At 43.4% G+C, this 21,586-nt stretch overlaps 1 protein-coding gene across 1 annotated transcript in view; it reads left to right on the top strand.

The window, feature by feature from the left end:
- The first annotated feature begins 9,420 nt into the window (after nucleotides 1-9,420).
- LOC111949849 (CUE domain-containing protein 1) overlaps nucleotides 9,421-21,586 on the top strand; it is a 58,915-nt gene continuing 46,749 nt past the window's right edge. Inside the window, 1 exon segment of the mRNA XM_070434209.1 lies at nucleotides 9,421-9,729. The gene's annotated coding sequence lies outside the window, so the exon portion shown is untranslated.

Genomic DNA, 21,586 nt, shown 5'->3' with positions numbered 1-21,586 from the left:
CTGACAGACACAGCAAACCTTCTTGCCACAGCTCGCATTGATGTGCCATCSTGGATGAGCTGCACTACCTGAGCCACTTGTGTGGGTTGTAGACTCCGTCTCATGCTACCACTAGAGTGAAAGCACCGCCAGCATTCAAAAGTGACCAAAACATCAGCCAGGAAGCATAGGAACTGAGAAGTGGTCTGTGGTCACCACCTGCAGAACCACTCCTTTATTGGGGGTGTCTTGCTAATTGCCTATAATTTCCACCTTTTGTCTATTCCATTTGCACAACAGCATGTGAAATGTATTGTCAATCAGTGTTGCTTCCTAAGTGGACAGTTTGATTTCACAAAAGTGTGATTGACTTGGAGTTACATTGTGTTGTTTAAGTGTTCCCTTTATTTTTTTGAGCAGTGTATAAAGGCAGGCATTGAGGCCTTGTTACAATCAAGTTCTTGTTGGTGCGAGTGACTCTTTCAACTTACAATGGCTAGCCCCATATCGTTTTATTTTTTTCTTGTGCTTTATGCTATTTGTCCCATGACTCCTGCGTGCTTTGTTGACTATGAACTTACTTGTTTACCCGGCCATGGGACAGACAATGTTTGTTCCCAAACTCGCGGCTCTGTCTCTATTAGTTACTCAGACTCTTGGTCTCCCATCCTATTCTAACCACCTCTCGCCGGCTTTGTATTCATGTTACCTGATGAAATTGCTGTACAATATGATCTTGTTACCATCTGATGCACATTCAAATGGCATAAAAATCAACACTGCAGAGCTCTCCCTGTCCTCTGCCATGCCTTGATTGTATTATTGCTGATGATATCTGGAAATGTGCACTTACACCCTGGCCCATCTACTGTTGCTAGCCCCAATTCTGACTTGTGCACTGATTTCTGCTCTCGTAAAAGTCTAGGTTTTCTGCACGTTAACACTAGAAGTTTATTACCTAAAATGTATCAATTGAAAGTGTGGGTTCACAGCTCCAATCCAGATATGTTGGTCATTACTGAGACGTGGTTAAGGAAGAGTGTGTTGAACACTGATGTTAACCTTTCTGGGCAAGATAGCGCTCCCGAAGGTGGTGGAGTGGCAATCTTTACCAAGGAACACCTTCAGTGCTCTGTTGTCTCTACCAAGTCTGTCCCCAAACAATTTGATATGCTGGTTTTAAGAATTAAGCTTTCAAATAGCTCTGTGTTAACTGTTGCTGGGTGTTATCGTCCACCATCAGTACCGGCCTGTACCCTACCTGTCCTAAGTGCTCTCCTAGCCCATTACACTAAGGCTGAATTTGTCTTGCTAGGTGACCTATACTGGGACATGCTTAAACCACCTGATTAAGTCCTAATGCAATGGGACTCCCTACATCTTTCTCGGATTATTATCAATCCCACAAGGTATGACTCCAAACACCCAGAAAAGGCTGATGTTATCCTCACAAATAATCCTGATAGATATCAGTCTGGTGTTTTCTGTAATGACCTTAGTGATCGTAATGGCTGCTCAGTTAAACAACCTTTCCTGATTTGTCATAGACGTTTGCTAAAAAACTTTAATGAGCAAGCCTTCCTTCATGACCTGGCCTCTGTCAATTGGAATAGAATCAGCTTGATCCTCTGTCGAAGATGGTTGGACCTTCTTTTTTGATATTTTCAGTGTTATTGTTAACAAACGCCTCCGTAAAGAAAATAAGAATTATAAAAAGGTTCAGCCCATGGTTCGACCGTGATCTGGCAGAGTTACTCCACCTCCAGAATTCCATTTGGCGAAAGGCTCGGCACACGCATACTCAGGCGGACTGGCTCTCGTTCAGGCAAATGAGAAATAAGTGCACTCAGGCTATCCGGAAAGCTAAAGTAAGTTATTTTAAGGAGCAGTTCTCTCTCTGTGGGTCCAACCCCAAGAAGTTCTGGAAAACAGTGAAAGACCTGGAGAACAAACCCTCCTCCTCACAGCTGCCCATGTCCCTTAATGTTGATGATGTGGTTGATACTGACAAGGAGCGCATTACTGAGCTCTTTAATCACCACTTCATTAAGTTAGGATACCTATTTGACTCAGCCATGCTTCCTTGCCCATCCAAGATTTCCTCATCTCCCAGCCCTTCTAATGCGACTAGCCTCGATGCTCCTCCCTCTTTTTCCCCAGCCCTGCTATAAAGTTTCTCCCTGCAGGCGGTCACTGCGTTGGAGGTGCTAAAGGAGCTCCTTAAACTTGACCTCAAAAAACCATATGTGCCAGATGGTTTAGACCCTTTAAGGTTGCAGCCCCTATCATCGCCAAGCCTAGCTCTGACCTTTTAAACCTGTCTCTCCTCTCTGGGGATGTTCCCATTGATTGGAAGGCAGCCACAGTGCATCCTTTATTTATACGGGGAGATCAAGCTGATCCTAAATATTATAGGCCAATTTCTATTTTGCCCTGTTTATCAAAAGTGTTGGAAAAACTTGTCAATAATCAACTGACTGGCTTTCTTGATGTCTATAGAATTCTCTCTGGTATGAAATCTGGTTTCCGCTCAGGTAATGGATGTGTCACTGCAACCTTAAATGTCCTAAATGATGTCAACATTGCCCTTGATTCTATGTTGTGCTGCAATGTTGTGCTGCTATTTTTATTGACTTGGCCAAAGCGTTTGATACGGTAAACCATTCCATTCTTGTGGACCGGCTAAGTAGTATTGGTGTCTATGAGGGGTCTTTCACCTGGTTTGCTAACTACCTCTCTCAAAGAGTGCAGTGCATAAAGTCAGAACATCTGTTGTCTCAGCCACTGCCTGTCACCAAGGGAGTACACCAAGGCTCGGTCCTAGGCCCCACGCTCTTTTCAATTTACATCAACAACATAGCTCAGGCAGTAGGAAGCTCTCTCATCCATTTATATGCAGATGATACAGTCTTATACTCAGCTGGCCCCTCCCTGGATTTTGTTTTAAGCGCTCTACAACAAAGCTTTCTCTGCCCTTAACCTTGTTTTGAACACCTCCAAAACAAATGTAATGTGGTTCGGTAAGAAGAATGCCCCTCTCCCCACCTGTGTGATTACTACCACTGAGGGTTTAGAGCTTGAGGTAGTCACCTCATACAAGTACTTGGGAGTATGGCTAGACGGTACACTGTACATCTCTCCAAACTGCAGGCTAAGGTTAAATCTATACTTGGTTTCCTCTATTGTAATCGCTCCTCTTTCACCCCAGCTGCCAAACAAACCCTGATTCAGATGGCTATCCTACCCATGCTAGATTACGGAGGCGTAATTTATAGATCAGCAGGTAAGAGTGACCTCGAGCGGCTAGATGTTCTTTACCATTCGGCCATCAGATTTGCCACCAATGKTCCTTATAGGACACATCACTGCACTCTATACTACTCAGTAAACTGGCCATCTCTATATACCCGTCGCAAGAGCCCCTGGTTGATGCTTATTTATAAAGACTTCTTAGGCCTCACTCCCCCCTATCTGAGATACCTACTGCAACCCTCATCCTCCACATACAACACCTGTTCTGCCAGTCACATTCTGTTAAAGGTCCCCAAAGCACACACATCCCTTGATCGCAAATCTTTTCAGTTCGCTGCAGCTAGCGACTCGAACGAGCTGCAAAAAACACTCAAACTGGACCATTTTATCTCCATCTCAAATAAAACACGTGTTTAGCAGATGTTATTGCGGGTGTAGCGAAATACTTGTGTTTCTAGCTCTAACAGTGCAGTAATATCTAACAATACACACAATCTAAAGTAAAGGAATGGAATTAAGAATATATAAATATTTGGATGATTAATGTCAGAGCGGTATAGACTAAGATACAGCAGAATAGGATAGAATACAGTATATACATATGAGATGAGTAATGCAAAATATGTAAACATTATTAAAGTGACAAGTGTTCCATTATTAAAGTGGCCAGTGATTTCAAGTCTATGTATATAAAGGCAGCAGCTWCTAATGTGCTAGTGATGGCTATTTAACAGTCTGATGGCCTTAAGATAGAAGCTGTTTTTCAGTCTCTAGGTCCCAGCTTTTATGCATCTGTACTGACCTCGCCTTCTGGATGATAGCGGGGTGAACAGGCAGTGGCTCGGGTAGTTGTTGTCATTGATGATCTTTCTGTGACATCGGGTGCTGTAGGTGTCCTGGAGTCCAGGTAGCTTGCCCCCGGTGATGCGTGGGGCAGACCGCACCACCGTATGGAGAGCCCTGTGGTTGCGAGCGGTGCAGTTGCTGTACCAGGCAGTGATACAGCCCAACAGGATGCTCTCAATTCAAATCAAAGTTTATTTGTCACATGCGCCGAATACAACAAGTGTAGACCTAACCGTGACATGCTTACTTACAAGCCCTTATTAACCAACAATGCAGTTTAAGAAAGAGTTAAGAAAATATTTACCAAATAAATTTAAGTAAAAAATTATCAAAAGTAACACAATAAAATAACAATAACGAGGCTATATACAGGGGGTACTGGTACTGAGTCAATGTGCGGGGGTACAGGTTAGTCGATGTAGTTTGTACATGTAGATAGGGGTAGAATGACTATGCATAGATAATAAACAGTGAGTAGCAGCAGTGTAAAAACAAATGGGGGGGGGAGGTGTCAATGTAAATTGTCTGGGTGGCCATTTGATTAATTGTTCAGCAGTATGGCTTGGGGGTAGAAGCTGTTAAGGAGCCTTTTGGTCCTAGACTTGGCGCTCTGGTACCGCTTGCCGTGCGCTAGCAGAGAGAACAGTCTATAACTTGGGTGACTGGAGTCTTTGACAATTTTTTGTGCTTTCCTCTGACACCGCCTAGTATACGTCCTGGATGGCTGGAAGCTTGGCCCCAGTGATGTACTGGGCCATACGCACTCCCCTCTGTAGCGCCTTACGGTCAAATGCCGAGCAGTTACCATACCAGGCGGTGATGCAATGGGTCAGGATGTTCTCGATGGTGCAGCTGTAGAACTTTTTGAGGATCTGAGGACCCATGCCAAATCTTTTCAGTCTCCTGAGGGGGAAAAGGTGTTGTCGTGCCCTCTTCATGACTCTTGGTGTGTTTGGACCATGATAGTTTTTTGGTGATGTGGACACCAAGGAACTTGAAACTCTCGACCCGCTCCACTACAGCKCCGTCGACGTTAATGGGGGCCTGTTCAGCCTTTTCCTGTAGTCCACGATCAGCTCCTTTGTCTTGCTCACATTGAGGGAGAGGTTGTTGTCCTGGCACCACACTGCCAGGTCTCTGACCTCCTCCCTGTAGGCTGTCTCATCGTTGTCGTTGATCAAGCCTACCACTGTTGTGTCATCAGTAAACTTAATGATGGTGTTCGAGTCGTGTTTGGCCACGCAGTCGTGGGTGAACAGGGAGTACAGGAGGGGACAAAGCACACACCCCTGAGGGGCCCCAGTGTTGAGGATCAGCGTGGCAGACATGTTGTTGTCAACCCTTACCACCTGGGGGTGCCAGTCAGAAAGTCCAGGACCCAGTTGCAGAGGGCGTGGCTCAGACCCAAGGCCTCAAGCTAAATGATGAGCTTGGAGGGTACTATGGTGTTGAATGCTGAGCTATAGTCAAGCTATATTGGGGCGGTAAGCAAATTGAAGTGGGTCTAGTGTGTCAGGTAACATAGAGGTGATATGATCCTGACTAGTCTCTTAAAGCACTTCATGATGACAGAAGTGAGTGCTACGGGGCGATAGTCATTTAGTTCAGTTACATTTTCTTTCTTGGTTACAGGAGAAATGATGGGGACAACAGACTGGATAGCGAGAGATTGAATATGTCCGTAAACACTCCAGCCAACTGGTCTTCGCATGCTCTGAGGCCGTCTGGGCTGGCAGCCTTGCGAGGGTTAACACGCTTAAATGTCTTACTCACGTCGGCCATGGAGATGGAGTGCCCACAGTCCTTGGTAGCGGGTCATGTCGGTGGCACTATGTTATCCTCAAAGCAGGCAAAGAAGGTGTTAAGCTGGTCCGGAAACAAGACGTCGGGGTCCGCGACGTGTCTGGTTTTCCCTTTGTAGTCTGTGATTGTCTGTAGACCCTGCCACATACAGTGGCGAGAAAAAGTATGTGAACCCTTTGAAATGACCTGGATTTCTGCATAAATTTGATCTGATCTTCATCTAAGTCATAACAATAGACAAACATAGTGTGCTTAAACTAATAACACACAAATTATTGTATTTTTCTTGTCTATATTGAATACATAATTTAAACATTCACAGTGTAGGTTGGAAAAAGTATGTGAACCCCTAGGCTAATGACTTCTCCAAAAGCTAATTGGAGTCAGGAGTCAGCTAACCTGGAGTCCAATCAATGAGACGAGATTGGAGAGATGTTGGATAGAATTGCCCTGCTTTATAAAAAACACTCACAAAATGTGAGTTTGCTATTGACAAGAAGCATTGCCTGATGTGAACCACGCCTCAAACAAACGAGATCTCAAAAGACCTAAGATTAAGAATTGTTGACTTGCATAAAGCTGGAAAGGGTTACAAAAGTATCTCTAAAAGCCTTTATGTTCATTAGTCCACGGTAAGACAAATTGCCTATAAATGGAGAAAGTTCAGCACTGTTGCTACTCTCCCTAGGAGTGGCCGTCCTGCAAAGATGACCGCAAGAGCACAGCACAGAATGCTCAATGAGGTTGAGAAGAATCCTAGAGTGTCAGCTGAAGACTTACAGAAATCTCTGGAACATGCTAACATCTCTGTTGACGAGTCTACGATACGTAAAACACTAAACAAGAAATGTTATTCATGGGAGGACACCACGGAAGAAGCCACTGCTGTCCAAAAAAACATTGCTGCACATCTGAAGTTTGCAAAAGTGCACCTGGATGTTCCACAGCGCTACTGGCAAAATATTCTGTGGACAGATGTAACAACAGTTGAGTTGTTTGGAAGGAACACACAACACTATGTGTGGAGAAAAAAGGGCACAGCACACCAACATCAAAACTTCATCCAAACTGTAAAGTATGGTGGAGGGAGCATCATGGTTTGGGGCTGCTTTGCTACCTCAGGACCTGGACAGCTTGCTAGTGTAACCGATGTGAAATGGCTAGCTAGTTAGCGGTGGTGCGCGCTAATAGCGTTTCAATCGGTCACTCGCTTTGAGACCTTGAAGTAGTGGTTCTCCTTGCCCTGCAAGGGCCGCGGCTTTTGTGGAGCGATGGGTAACGATGCTTCGTGGGTGACTGTTGTTGATGTGTGCAGAAGGTCCCTGGTTCGCGCCCGGGTCGAGGGGACGGACTAAAGTTATACTGTTACACTATCATCAATGGAAAAATTAATTTGCAAGTTTATCAAGACATTTTGCAGGAGAATGTTAGGCTATCTGTCCGCCAATTGAAGCTCAACAGAAGTTAGGTGATGCAAAAGGACAACGACCCAAAACACAAAAGTAAATCAACAACAGAATGGCTTCAACAGAAGAAAATACGCTTTCTGGAGTGGCCCAGTCAGAGTCCTGACCTCGACTTGATTGAGATGCTGTGGCATGACCTCGAGAGCAGTTCACACCAGGCATCCCAAGAATATTGCTGAACTGAAACAGTTTTGTAAAGAGGAATGGTCCAAAATTATTCCAGACCATTGTGCAGGTCTGATCCGCAACTACAGAAAATGTTTGGTTGAGATTATTGCTGCCAAAGGAGGGTCAACCAGTTATTAAATCCAAGGGTTCACATGCTTTCCCCCCTCTGCAGTGTGAATGTTATTAGTTTAAGCAGACTGTGTTTGTCTATTGTTGTGATTTAGATGAAGGTCAGATTATACTTTATGACCAARTTATGTAGAAATCCAGGTATTTCCAACGGGTTCACAACGGGTCTCTCTTTATGTAGTGTTGTGGTGTCTCTCTTGTCATAATGTGTGTTTTGTCCTATATTTTTAATCCCAGCCCCCATTCCAGTAGGAGGCCTTTTGATAGGCCGTCATTGTAAATACGATTTTTTTCTTAACTGACTTGTCTAGTTAAATAAAATAAAAAATACTGTTCGACTGAACGTTCAAATGGGCACAACGGTGCCAGGCAGGCCAGATCCAGTTTTTCAGAAACGTCTGCACCTCCTGGGCTTTTCACGCATTCACAACAGGGTCTAGAGTTTACCGTAAATGGTGCGACAAACAAAAAAACATCCAGTCAGCGGCAGTCCTGTGGACGAAAATAGCTTGTTGATGAGAGTTGGAAGGAGAATGGCAAGAATTGTGCAAGCTAACAGGTGGGCCAAAACAGACAAATAACTGCACAGTACAACAGTGGTGTGCAGAACGCACAACTCATTGATCCTTGTCATGGATGGGCTATTGAAGCAGAAGACCACACCGGGTTTAATTTGTATCAGCTAAAAACAAAAAGAAGCGACTCCAGTGGGCACGCGATCCATTGACACATCCTGCCTGGTATCAATAGTACAGGCTGGTGGCGGTGGTGTACAGCCGTCCAATCTGCATCAACTGCGTGATGCTGTCGTGTCAGCATGGACCAACATCCCTGTGGAATGTTTTCGACTTGTAGAATCCATGCCCAGACGAATTCAGGCTGTTCTGGAGGCAAAGAGGGGGTCGACCCGGTACTAGATGGTTGTACCTAAAACTGGCCAGTGAGTGTACATTTGCACTCTCGTTCCACTCCCGCCATCACCACACATACATCATCTGTGCCATCACTGGGCTTCTGCTCCTGGGCATGCGGCTGCCTGGCAGCTGCTGTGTGTCTGTCCTTCTGCAGCCTGTGTTGTGGCCCTGGCATGTGGCAGTATAATGGATCCATTCATTACCATTCYAGTCCTAAGAAACACATCGCATTTGTCACTAACTTCTCATTCAGAAACACAGTTTCCCCAGATATTTTCATAATTCTGTATTGTGTATTATGGTTACATATTGGTTGAACTTGGATATTGATAGTGATTTAAGCAATAATGCCCGAGGAGGTGCATTATTAGCCTGCATTCCAGGCTTTTTCATCGTTGAAAGACGAACTGTTTTGCCGGTAGTAAGTTTAGATGCGATCACCATATAAGTTCAACGATGAAAAAGCCTGGAAGGAGGAGAGATGACTGGAAATGATTTGGTTGACCGTTTTATGTGTGGATTAATTTGTCGGAGTAGAGGACCGTGTGCAGTTCAGGTAAAATAACAACTCAATGTTTATATCCCAGGAAAAAATAATCTAGCAGCAGCAAGCTAGCTAAATAGGACAAATTAGCTAACAGGTGCAAGCTAAATTGCCATACATGTTTAATGCTTTTCGACCTGTTCCCAAATTAATGTCATTGGTTCAGAGTTTGTTTTGATATTTTAACCTGTGTGTCGTGATCGCGTTTGGTGTAGGGGGACAAAATACATTTATGCACGATGGCGCACGCCATCGGTCTGGGTTCCGGTCTGGYTTCCGTGTAACAGTAACGTTAATAGGCTACCCTTTCTCATGCGCTCACTGCTGTATTTCTCCCATTTCTCCGCTAGGAAGCTGTGTTGTTCTTTGTTTCTGGGACAACACGATGCAGGCTCTGTGCCTCCGACRGACAGACATTTTTTCTCTCCATTGCTCTGGTTTACTACTATTATCAGCCAACATAAGGACAGTTTTGTGGACAGTTCTCTGTTGCAATAATTCGGACTATCAAAACACAGGCACTAAAGGGAGTCACCGACAATCTGTTTTTGTCAATAAAAAAAAACATTCACAGGAGAAATCACCGTCGTAGTTCCCCTTCGGAAACCATTTGTCTGCTTTTCAATTAGTAAGTAACATTAGCTACATTTGTTGTTTTCCAGCTAGCTAGCAAGTTATGCTATCAGGAATAACCACATTAGCTAACGCCAGCTAGATGCCAATTTGTTTTAGTTGCTAAGTGATTTAAAACAGACAACGAACGAACGTTTTAAGTGTTCACAGTTTACGAAGATTATGAATATCTAAAGGACACTGCGTAAGGTGAACCTTGATGGATTTTTTCATGGTGGAATTGGGAGTCAGCGAGGCCCTAAGAACAGAAGCGTCCCAGGATTGCACCATGGCACCTTTGTCACAGATAGAACAAGGGTTAGTTATAAACATATTTTGTTGTGTCCCGAGTAGTTAACGTTACCGTTAGTTATCTAGCTAGTGAACAGAGATGTACTTGCTTGTCTTAACTAAATGCTATCGTATTCGCATCATACTTTTTATGTGCACTACAGTATTGCAGCCAGCTAATTTATTGCAATGCCGACATCTACAGTTTCCATTCCCTTCACACAATCCACTTCATTAAGCTAACTAACGTTAGTTTGCATTCACTGATTTAGCTGACTAACGTTAGCTGTCCTCATGAGCAGTAAATGTTAGAGAATGTTTTAATATCATAAACTCAAATCCTAAACAAACATCATATAAAGGTAACTGCCAAAATAAAGGAAACACTTGGGTAAATGAGTGATACAAGGTATTATGAAAGTATTTGCTTAAACACAGGTGTGGTTCCTGAGTTAATTAAGCATTTAACATCCCATCATGTTTATGGTCAAGTATAACAATGCCCAGTTGCCCATTTTTGGGGGGCTACCATGGCTAGAAGAAGAGATCTCTGTGACTTTGAAAGAGGGGTCTCAAAGGAGCATAGGGGGTTTAAAGTGTGTGTCAGTCAGTCACCCGATCTCAACCCAATTGAACACTTATTTAGATTATGGAGCTGTGTCTGAGAGCGTTTTCCACCACTATCAACAAAATACCAAATTATGTAATTTCTCGTGGAAGAAGGGTGTTGCAGCCCTCCAATAGAATTCCAGACACTTGTAGAATCAATGCCAAGCTGCATTGAAGTTGTTCTGGTGGCTCGTGGTGGCCCAACACCCAATCAAGACACTTTACACCATTTGATTTATGTTGGTGTTTCCTTTATTTTGGCAGTTATCTGCAGTTGACAGGAATTTGTTCATAAAGCCATCTAGCAGCACGTGCCTGATTTTAGTCAGCAACACAAACCAAGAAAGCTGCTAGAGCAATGTTGTGATGTTTAATAACGCCACACTGTAAAGATGTATTTACCATCAATAAGATGCAGAGACTTACATTATCTCACATAGTATATTATGAAAGTTCACATGTGCCAACAAAGCTTTCACAATAAAATGGCAAGTAAGGCTAGTTTATCGATTATTATGGAATTATAGTGCCTTTTTATCATGAATGTGCTCAAAATATGTTCTGGCTGTCATTCCTACACTGTGCCAGCTAAACAGTGCAACATTATTGATGGTGTTCATAAGATGTCCAAGCATGTCTTTGTCAAGAATGATGACATTTTCATGTAACACAGACTGCTCTGATATGTCCAAAATATCTTGGCTGCTTTAATGCCACTCTGTCTTAAGTCTGAACTGAGAATCCATAAATATTCCTCTTTTCGTGCTCTTGGATTTCTAGGTTTCAAAATATTCCGGGTCAGGAGTTTGTTCACACTTTGGGCACCTCGTCTTTGGTTGACTGTTTTCCATAGAACAGTTTCAGACGACAGCCCGTGAATTGGCCGGTGAGGCTGAACAGAACTCACAACCATGTTTCCAGATGAGTGGCAGATGCGCTTATCGTTCAATAGAAATGTTTTGGACCACTGCCTATGGCTTGAGAGATCAGAGATGGTATTCTGAAGGTTTGCACTTCAGTTGGCCTCGCTCTCTCCATCCTACTCTCATGATGTCCCAGAGCGTGCCAAAGTGAACTGATTGTTGTGGTTAAAATGCTCCCCCATCTTTTGAAAATGTGCACATTTATCAATACTGTGAAGCCAATCATGTGGATGGATCAACAATTTCAAATTAGTATATGTTCGGTAATGGGCCTACTTTACGTAAAGTGTTACCTGTGTAGCAGCGTTATGTTAGCTGCCAATTGCAGGCTTTTGCCCTCCCCCCCCAAAATAATAATAATAATATGAAAAGCCGATTAAACTGTTGCTGGCCAAAATGACCGGCAGAAAAAACATCAATTGAAAAATAATGCTGTTTATTCATGGGTGGAAATACCAGTCGATGTACAGTGCATTTGGAAAGTATTCAGACCCCTTGACTTTTTCCACATTTTGTTACTTTACAGCCTTATTCTAAAATTGATTGAATTGTTTTTTGTTCCCAACCATCAATCTACACACAAAGCAAACATTTTTTCTCTCCAAATGTATAATAAAAAAATGGAAATATTACATTTACGTAAGTATTCAGACCCTTTAGTGAGTACTTTGTTGAAGCACCGTTGGCAGCGATTACTGCCTTGAGTCTTCTTGGGTATGACGCTACAGGCTTGGCACACCTGTATTTGGGGAGTGTCTTCCATTCTTCTCTGCAGATCCTCTCAAYCTCTGTCAGGTTGACTGGGGAGCGAAGCACAGATGTTTTCAGGTCTCTCCAGAAATGTTCGATRGGGTTCAAGTCCGGGCTCTGACTGGGCTACTCAAGGACTTTCAGAGACTTGTCCCGAAGGCGCTCCTTGGTWATATTTATCCTACCATTTCTACTGTTCTGCGTGCCAGTTATGATTTTCATATGCACACTTTCATGGAAAAGTTTTATTTCAATAATAACGTTTTTCGTTTCTCAAATTGTCAAGTGGTAATCAAAAAATCTGAATTAAAATGATATATTCTAAAAGTTAAGTCAACTAATGCGAGATCACCAGCTTCTGTTTATGGACACAAGAATCCGTTGGCGGCTTAAGAAATGAGCGCATGAAACACTTAGCTAATAGGCCAATGCTGCAGAAGGCTTATCATTTCCATTGCTCTTTCACACCAAGGATCAGTTATTATCGAGGGGGAGATTGTTGGAAAGATTTTTCAATATCTTACTGTGAGGAACTATAGTTTTAATATACACTGCTCAAAAAAATATAGGGAACACTTAAACAACACAATGTAACTCCAAGTCAATCACAACTTCTGTGAAATCAAACTGTCCACTTAGGAAGCAACCACTGGATTGACAATAAATTTCACATGCTGTTGTGCAAATGGAATAGACAACAGGTGGAAATTATTAGGCAATTAGCAAGACACCCCCAATAAAGGAGTGGTTCTGCAGGTGGTGACCACAGACCACTTCTCAGTTCCTATGCTTGCCTGGCTGATGTTTTGTCACTTTTGATTGCTGGCGGTGCTTTCACTCTAGTGGTAGCATGAGACGGAGCCTACAACCACACAAGTGGCTCAGGTAGTGCAGCTCATCCAGGATGGCACATCAATGCGAGCTGTGGCAAGAAGGTTTGCTGTGTCTGTCAGCGTAGTGTCCAGAGCATGGAGGCGCTACCCAGGAGACAGGCCAGTACATCAGGAACGTAGAGGAGGCCGTAGGAGGGCAACAACCCAGCAGCAGGACCGCTACCTCCACCTTTGTGCAAGGAGGAGCAGGAGGAGCACTGCCAGAGCCCTGCAAAATGACCTCCAGCAGGCCACAAATGTGCATGTGTCTGCTCAAACGGTCAGAAACAGACTCCATGAGGGTGGTATGAGGCGCCGGACATCACAGGTGGGGTTGTGATTACAGCCCAACACCGTGCAGGACGTTTGGCATTTGCCAGAGAACACCCAAGATTGGCAAATTTCGCCTCTGGCGCCCTGTGCTCTTCACAGATGAAGCAGGTTCACACTGAGCACACAGTTGACAGACGTGACAGAGTTTGGAGACCGTGGAGAACGTTCTGCTGCCTGCAACATCCTCCAGCATGACCTGGTTATGGCGGTCGGGTCAGTCATGGTGTGGGGTGGCTTTCTTTGGGGGGCCGCACAGCCCTCCATGTGCTCGCCAGAGAGTAGCCTGACTGCCATTTAGGGTACCGAGATGAGATCCTCAGACCCCTTGGACACATTGCTGGTGCGGTGCCCTGGGTTCCTCCTAATGCAAGACAATGCTAGACTTCATTGTGGCTGGAGTGTGTCAGCAGTTCCTGCAAGAGGAAGGCATTGATGCTATGGACCGCCCGTTCCCAGACCTGAATCCAATTGAGCACATCTGGGACATCATGTCTCGCTCCATCCACCAACGCCACATTGCACCACAGACTGTCCAGGAGTTGGCGGATGCTTTAGTCCAGGTCTGGGAGGAGATCCCTCAGGAGACCATCCGCCACCTCATCAGGAGCATGCTCAGGCTATGTAGGGAGGTCATACAGGCACGTGGAGGCCACACACACTACTGAGCCTCATTTTGACTTGTTTTAAAGACATTACATCAAAGTTGGATCAGCCTGTAGTGTGGTTTTCCACTTTAATTTTGAGTGTGACTCCAAATCCAGACCTCCATGGGTTGATAAATTTGATTTCCATTGATAATTTTTCTGTGGTTTTGTTGTCAGCACATTCAACTATGTAAAGAAAAAAGTATTTAATAAGAATATTTCATTCATTCAGATCTAGGATGTGTTATTTTAGTGTTCCCTTTATTTTTTTGAGCAGTGTATTATCATTCACAATGGATGATAAAACACTTTCCTARCATAACTGTGGAAAGTAGTGGTGCTAAATTGCTCCCTCAACATGATCAGGACAGAGAAACCAGACAGACACATGCTCACATGGAGCGCTCCAAACAAAAGACAATTCAAAAATTTACAAATCTCATAAATTATGGTTATGAAATAAACCAAAACTTGTTTCTCACAAGTGTAGTGCGCAACATTTTCTCTCCAAGAATGAGAACAGTAAATGACATGCATTAACAGAAATGTATGTTACCAAATAACGATGACATATATATATAATTGGGAATAGATTTTTTAAATTTAAATTAAATAAATAAAAAAAAGCGAACAATTCACTATTGAGACAGTTGAGCCATTCTGGAAAGACACTCATCTTCGCCACACACCACTCCCCGTCTCAACTTTATTTATTTTTTGTGTACTTTTTACCCCGTTTCGTGATATTGTTGCGAAAGGCGAAGGTCGAGAGCCATGCGTCCTCCAAAACACGACCCTGCCAAGCCACACTGTTTTTTGACACTTAACCCAGTATGTCGGAGGAAACACTGTAGAACTGGCAAATGAAGTCAGCGTGTGTGCGCCTGGCCCGCCACGAGTCGCTAGAGCGCGATGGGCCAAACCCTGCCCTAACCCGGACGACGCTGGTCCAGCCTGGGATCGAACCCGGGTCTGTAGTGACGCATGTAGTTGCAGTGCCTTAGACCTCTGCACCACTCGGGAGGCCATTGTCTCAAACATTTTTTTATCATACTCAAGACACATTATCTTCACACATTTTAGATGGTTTTCACTGACATCTGTAACTCAATAATCAGCTAGGCCTATTGCCACGAAGCCAAAGGCATACTCCTAGTCATATTAGCAACCCATCCTAATTGTTGCAATTTTAGATTCCCCCTCTTTCTAAATTTCTAACAGAGATTTTCATCTCTGTCACGTATGGAACCGATATCCGTTGCTCTGTTTAGATTGGTGCTTTCCCGCGAATTGCATTTTGGCAAATGTTTGAAAGTGACGTTTTATTGGCTGCTTCATTACATCAGTTGCATGTTCTGTTAAGATGCATTACCAGAATCTAAAAGTGATTTCTGTCATTCTGAGTAGAGTGGGTGGATGCCCTAATTGGTTATGCCCCCAATGCATTTGGGTCTGGTAAATTTCTCAAATGGCCCGTAAATAAAGAATATTCCCGGTCACGTTGTCTGGCGCCACATTTTACTAACAGTTACCCTGCTGCGTAGTAGCACTGTTATTACATTGCTATATAGTGCTTTAGTAATTACACTTTTATTACATTGCTATATTGTGCTTTAGTAATTACACTTTTATTACATTGTATATAGTACTTGAGTAAATTACACTGTTATTACATTGCTATATAGTACTTTAGTAATTACACTGTTATTACATTGCTATATAGTGCTTTAGTAATTACACTGTTATTGCATACTAATGAAGTTGAGTGGTTTGTGTCAGTTATTTAAATGTTTATTTCTATCTCCATTGAAACCCCCATAATCTCTGGATCTCTGTCTCCCACAAGGCCAATGGTCTGTCCATCCATGGGATGATCAGAGATAAAGACTGATGGAGGAGGAGGCATGTTCAAAAAACCTGATCCCATCTTCTCATTTACGTCTGCTTGTTCCAGACAGCTGCTGCCACTCCCTTCCCCCCTCACAGTGTCCCCAGTTTGCATATGGCTCCTGAGTCCTGACCCTCTGTTTGGCCCTCCCAGGGGATGCTGGGAAAGGCAGGCAGACGGGCCAGAGTGAGGCCCATCTGAATAACCCCCCTTCTCCCCTGTTGTCCCCCTCTTATGTCACCCCACGGTAATCGTTAGTGGTCATGTGATGCCACATGGGAACGTTCTCCTCTATCCCAGAGTTCTGTGTGGATAAGGGGATGAAAGGGTTGGGCGGGGACCCATTGACTAGTATGGTCGGTCTATGGGCTGTTTTCACTACCTGCTGTAGCCCTACATTGATTTAATCTCTCTGTTTTATCATGAAATCTTTCAGTGAGTCTTAGTAACCATGGTATTAGCATCCAACTTTTTGACTGGAAAGTTTTGTTCTACCACTTTCTTCTGTGTTTAAAACAACTTAATATAAAGGTGCTTTCTGCTATGACAGTAAAAAATAAACAAGCCATTTATTTGCCATTTCATTAAAGGGTATCTCAAGCGCACTCTTCCCTGGGTTGTGTTGGGTGAAATTAGATCCATGAATCATCTCAGTGAGTTGTTCAACTCCCTCCCTGGGGTAGTAGGAGGTAAAAACTGKCAGATGGCCCAGAAAGGGCCTGCTATTACCATTATTGTCATTAGTTTTAGAACGTGTGTTCTGACAGATGTAGCAGGCACACACGTTTAAGGCTTCCAGGAAGACAGGAAGAGGAGGACGACAAATGGGAGAGGGAGGGTTGGTTGAAATTGCCAATAACACTTTTACTGACACCGATGTGCCCTCCACTCACTCACTCAGTCAAGCGCTCTCTAACATTCTATCTCTCGCTCTGCTCCCTCATTCACTCACTCTCTTCCTCCTCTGTTCCTAGAACCAGGTCATTGAACAGGAGGATTATGGGTTGTCACTGTCACAGTAGTCACTAGGTTTTGGTTCAGTGCTCCGTTGTCTCTGCTTTGTCTGTCCCACTCCCATCATGCTTATGGGTCACAAATGATTACTGTAATTGGTTCAGGGAGGCAGGCAGCGCTTTTTCTTCTTTTCCTACGTTTTTATTTTTACCTCTGACCTGGAAGTTGAAAGAATTCACCAATCCTACGCTGCTGTTCAAAAAATGTTATTGGTCGTGTACATGTATTTTGCAGATGCTATCGCAGGTGCAGTGAAATGCTTATGTTTCTAGCTCCAACAGTGCAGTATACACTGATTATATAAAACCTTAGGAACACCTTCCTAATATTGAGATGCATCCCCTTTTGCCCTCAGAACAGCTTCAATTGGTCAGGGCATGGACTCTACAAGGTGTTAAAAAGCGTTCCATAGGGATGCTGGCCCATGTTGACTCCATTGCTTCCAACAGTTGTGTGAAGTTGGCTGGATGTCCTTTGGGTGGTGGACCATTCTTGATACACGGGACACTGTTGAGCATGAAAAACCCGGCAGCATTGCAGTTCTTGACACACTCAAATTATTGTGCCTGGCGCCTATTACCATACCCCGTTCAAAGGCACTTACGTCTTTTGTTTTTCCCATCTACCCTCTGAATGGCACACATACACAATCCATTTCTCAAGGCTTAAAATTCCTTCTTTAAATTAACATCTCTCCTCCCCTTCATCTACACCAGGTATTCCCAAACTGGGGTACAATGCCGTTGGGGGTACGCCAAATAAAAATGTGATTCACATAGAAAAAAATATTTATATATATTTTTTAAATAAATACATTTCTTCACATTTTCAAACAGTACATTTATATTTTGCAACAGGGCTATACATTTGTTTGTTTTTTCTCGCCTGAGTAGCCTTGTTTCACTGCCAAAAGTAAAATTAAACCATCTAATATTCAGCGAAATAACAACACAATGTCAAATACAGGTAMCCTAGTCAAATAATTAACATCCAATCACATTAACCGTTACTCTCTCGCAGGAAACCTTCACTCTTGCGCAGACATTTAGAAACGAAACATGACAATTTGAAAAATAAGCCACAGGAGTTTTTTGAGCGAGAATAAAGACGACTTTAGAGTAGTAAGACATGTATAAAAGCAACAGATACCATTAATAAGAAGGGGCTAGAAGCATCTTATATGGTGAGCTACTGAGTGGCTAGGACAGGCAAGGCCCATACTATTGTGTAGGACTTCATTCTTCCTGCTGCCGTGGATATGACTGGGACAATGCTGGGGGAAAAGGCCCAAAAAACTATACAGACAATGCCTTCATCAAACAACATTGTTTTATGATGCATCAGTGACATGGCAGGAGATGTTTTGAAACAATTACTGCTTCGCATACAAGCCAGTGAATTATATGCGTTACAGCTGGATGAGTCAACAGATGTGGCGGGCCTGGCACAGCTCCTGGTATATGTCCGTTATGTTTATGGGGGGTGAATTAAGGAAGACATCCTCTTCTGCAAACCACTGGAAACCAGGACAACATGAGAGGATATTTTTAAAGTACTGGACAGCTTTGTGACATCAAATGGACTTTGGTGGTCAAGATGTGTTGGTATCTGTACTGATGGTGCAAAAGCCATGACAGGGAGACATAATGGAGTGGTAACACGCGTGCAAGCAGTTGCTCCCGATGGCACTTGGATACACTGCAGCATCCACAGAGAGGCTCTTGCTGCCAAGGAAATGGTTAACTTTGTTAATATACTCTTGTGTATTTTCTGTACAATGCAATAATATGGGTAGCGACCATGTAACACTTTTACAACATACAGAAGTGCGCTGGTCATCAAGGGGCAAAGTATTGACATGTTTTTTTAAATTGAGAGACAAGCTTAGTTTTCATAACTGACCATCATTTTCACTTGTCTGACCGCTTGCATGTTGAGTTTCTCACACGACTAGCCTATCTGGGTGATGTTTTTTCTTGCCTGAATGATCTGAATCTAGGATTACAGGGACTCTCCGCAATATAGTCAATGTGCGGGACAAAATTGAGGCTATGATTAAGAAGTTGGAGCTATTTTCTGTCTGCATTAACAACACACAGATAGTACAACATACCATCATCGTATGATTTTTTTTGTGTGCAAATGAACTCAAACTTATGGACAATGTCAAATGTGATATAGCGAAGCACCTGAGTGAGCTGGGTGCGCAATAACGCAAGTACTTCCCCAAAACGGACGACACAAACAACTGGATTCGTTATCCTTTTCATGCCCTGCCTCCAGTCCACTTACCAATATCTGAACAAGAGAGCCTCATCAAAATTGCAACAAGCGATTCTGTGAAAATTGAATTGAATCAGAAGCCACTGCCAGATTTCTGGATAGAGCCTACGCTCAGAGTTTCTTGCCTTGGAAAATTGCGCTGTTAAGACACTGATGCCCTTTGCAACCACGTACCTATGTGAGAGTGGATTCTCGGCCCTCACTAGCATGAAAACTAAATACAGGCACAGACTGTGTGGAAAACTATTTAAAACTGAGACTCTCTCCAATACAACCCAACATTGCAGAGTTATGTGCATCCTTTCAAGCACAGCCTTCTCATAWTTTTTTATGAACTAATAAGGTTTTATATGTAAGATGGCTAAGTAAAGAGCTAAATTATTGTATTATATTATTATTTGTGCCCTTGTCCTATAAGAGCTCTTTGTCACTTCCCGCGAGCTGGGTTGTGACAAACTCACACTCATTCTTATGTTTAATAAATGTATCATATAGTGTGTGTGGCAGGCTTACAATGATGGCAAAAACATTTGAGAGTGCGCTGACCCTGGTGCTAGAGGGGGTACGCAGCTGGAGGTTGAATGTTTGAAGGGGTACGGACTATAAAAAGTTTAGGAACCACTGATCTACACTGATTGAAGTGGATTTAGCAAGTGACTTCAATAATGGATTTACCTGGATTCACAGGGTCAGTCTGTCATGGAAAGAACAGGTGTTACTAATGTTTTGTACACTCAGTGTCAAATCAAATTTMATTTGTCACATGCGCCGAATACCACAGGTGTAGACTTTACCGTGAAATGCTAACTTACAAGCCCTTAACCAACAATGCAGTTTAAGAAATAGAGTAAAATAATATTTACTAAATAAATAAAAGTTAAAAAATATATATAAAAAGAATCAAAGTAACACAAGATAATTACATAACAATAACAAGAAAATATACAGATGGTACCGGTACCGAGTCAATGTGCGGAGATACAGGTTAATCTAGGTAATTTATAAAGTGACTATGCGTAGATAATAAACAGCGAGTAGCAGCAGTGTAAAAACAATGGGGGAGTGGTGTTAATTTAAATAGTCCGGGTGGCCGTTTGATTAATTGTTCAGCAGTCTTATAGCTTGGGGGTAGAAGCTGTTAAGGAGCCTTTTGGTCTATATGGGTCCTGGATGTCAGAGAGCTTGGCCCCAGTGATGTACAGGGTCGTACGCACTACTCTCTGTAGTGCCTTACGGTCAAATGCAGAGCAGTTGCCATACCAGGCAGTGATGCTACTGGTCAGGATACTCTCGATGGTGCAGCTGTAGAACTTTTTGAGGATCTGGGGACCCATGTCAAATCTTTTCAGTCTCCTGGAAAAGGTGTTGTCGTGCCCTCTTCACAACTGTCTTGGTGTGTTTGGATCATGATAGTTTGTTGGTGATGTGGACACCACGGAACTTGAAACTCTCGACCCGCTCCACTTCAGCCCCGTCAATGTTAATGGGGGCCTGTTCGGCCCTCCTTTTCCTGTAGTCCACAATCAGCTCCTTTGTCTTGCTCACATGGAGGGAGAGGTTGTTGTCCTGGCACCACACTGCCAGGTCTCTGACCTCCTCCTTATAGGCTGTCTCATCGTTTTCGTTGATCAGGCCTACCACTGTTGTGTCGTCAGCAAACTTAATGATAGTGTTGGAGTCGTGTTTGGCCACACAGTTGTGGGTGAATAGGGAGTACAGGAGTGGGACTGAGGGGCCCCAGTGTTGAGGATCAGCGTGGCAGATGTGTTGTTTCCATCCCTTATCACCTGGGGGTGGCCTGTCAGGAAGTCCAGGATCCAGTTGCAGAGGGGGGCGTTTAGTCCCAGGATCCTTAGCTTAGTGATGATTTTTGTGGGCACTATGATCCTGAATGTTGAGCTGTAGTGAATGAACAGCATTCTCACATAGGTGTTCCTTTTCTTCAGGTGGGAAAGGGCAGAGTGGAGTGCGATTGAGATTGCGTCGTCTGTGGATTTGTTGGGGTGGTATGCGAATTGTAGTAGGTCTAGGGTTTCCGGCATGATGGTGTTGATTTGAGCCATGACCAGCCTTTCAAAGCAGTTCATGGCTACCAACCTGAGTGCCACAGGGCGGTAATCATTTAGGCAGGTTACCTTCGCTTTCTTGGGCACAGGGACTATGGTGGTCAGTTTGAAACATGTAGGTAATACAGACTCGGTTAGGGATAGGTTGAAAATGTCAGTGAAGTTGTTTTAAAAAAAAAAATCGATTAACGTTTTTACTG

The sequence above is a fragment of the Salvelinus sp. IW2-2015 genome, linkage group LG22, assembly GCF_002910315.2.
Source record: "Salvelinus sp. IW2-2015 linkage group LG22, ASM291031v2, whole genome shotgun sequence".
Lineage (NCBI taxonomy): Eukaryota > Metazoa > Chordata > Actinopteri > Salmoniformes > Salmonidae > Salvelinus > Salvelinus sp. IW2-2015.
The sequence above is the reverse complement of the archived record's forward strand: the minus strand, read 5'-3'. Positions and strand labels throughout refer to the sequence as shown.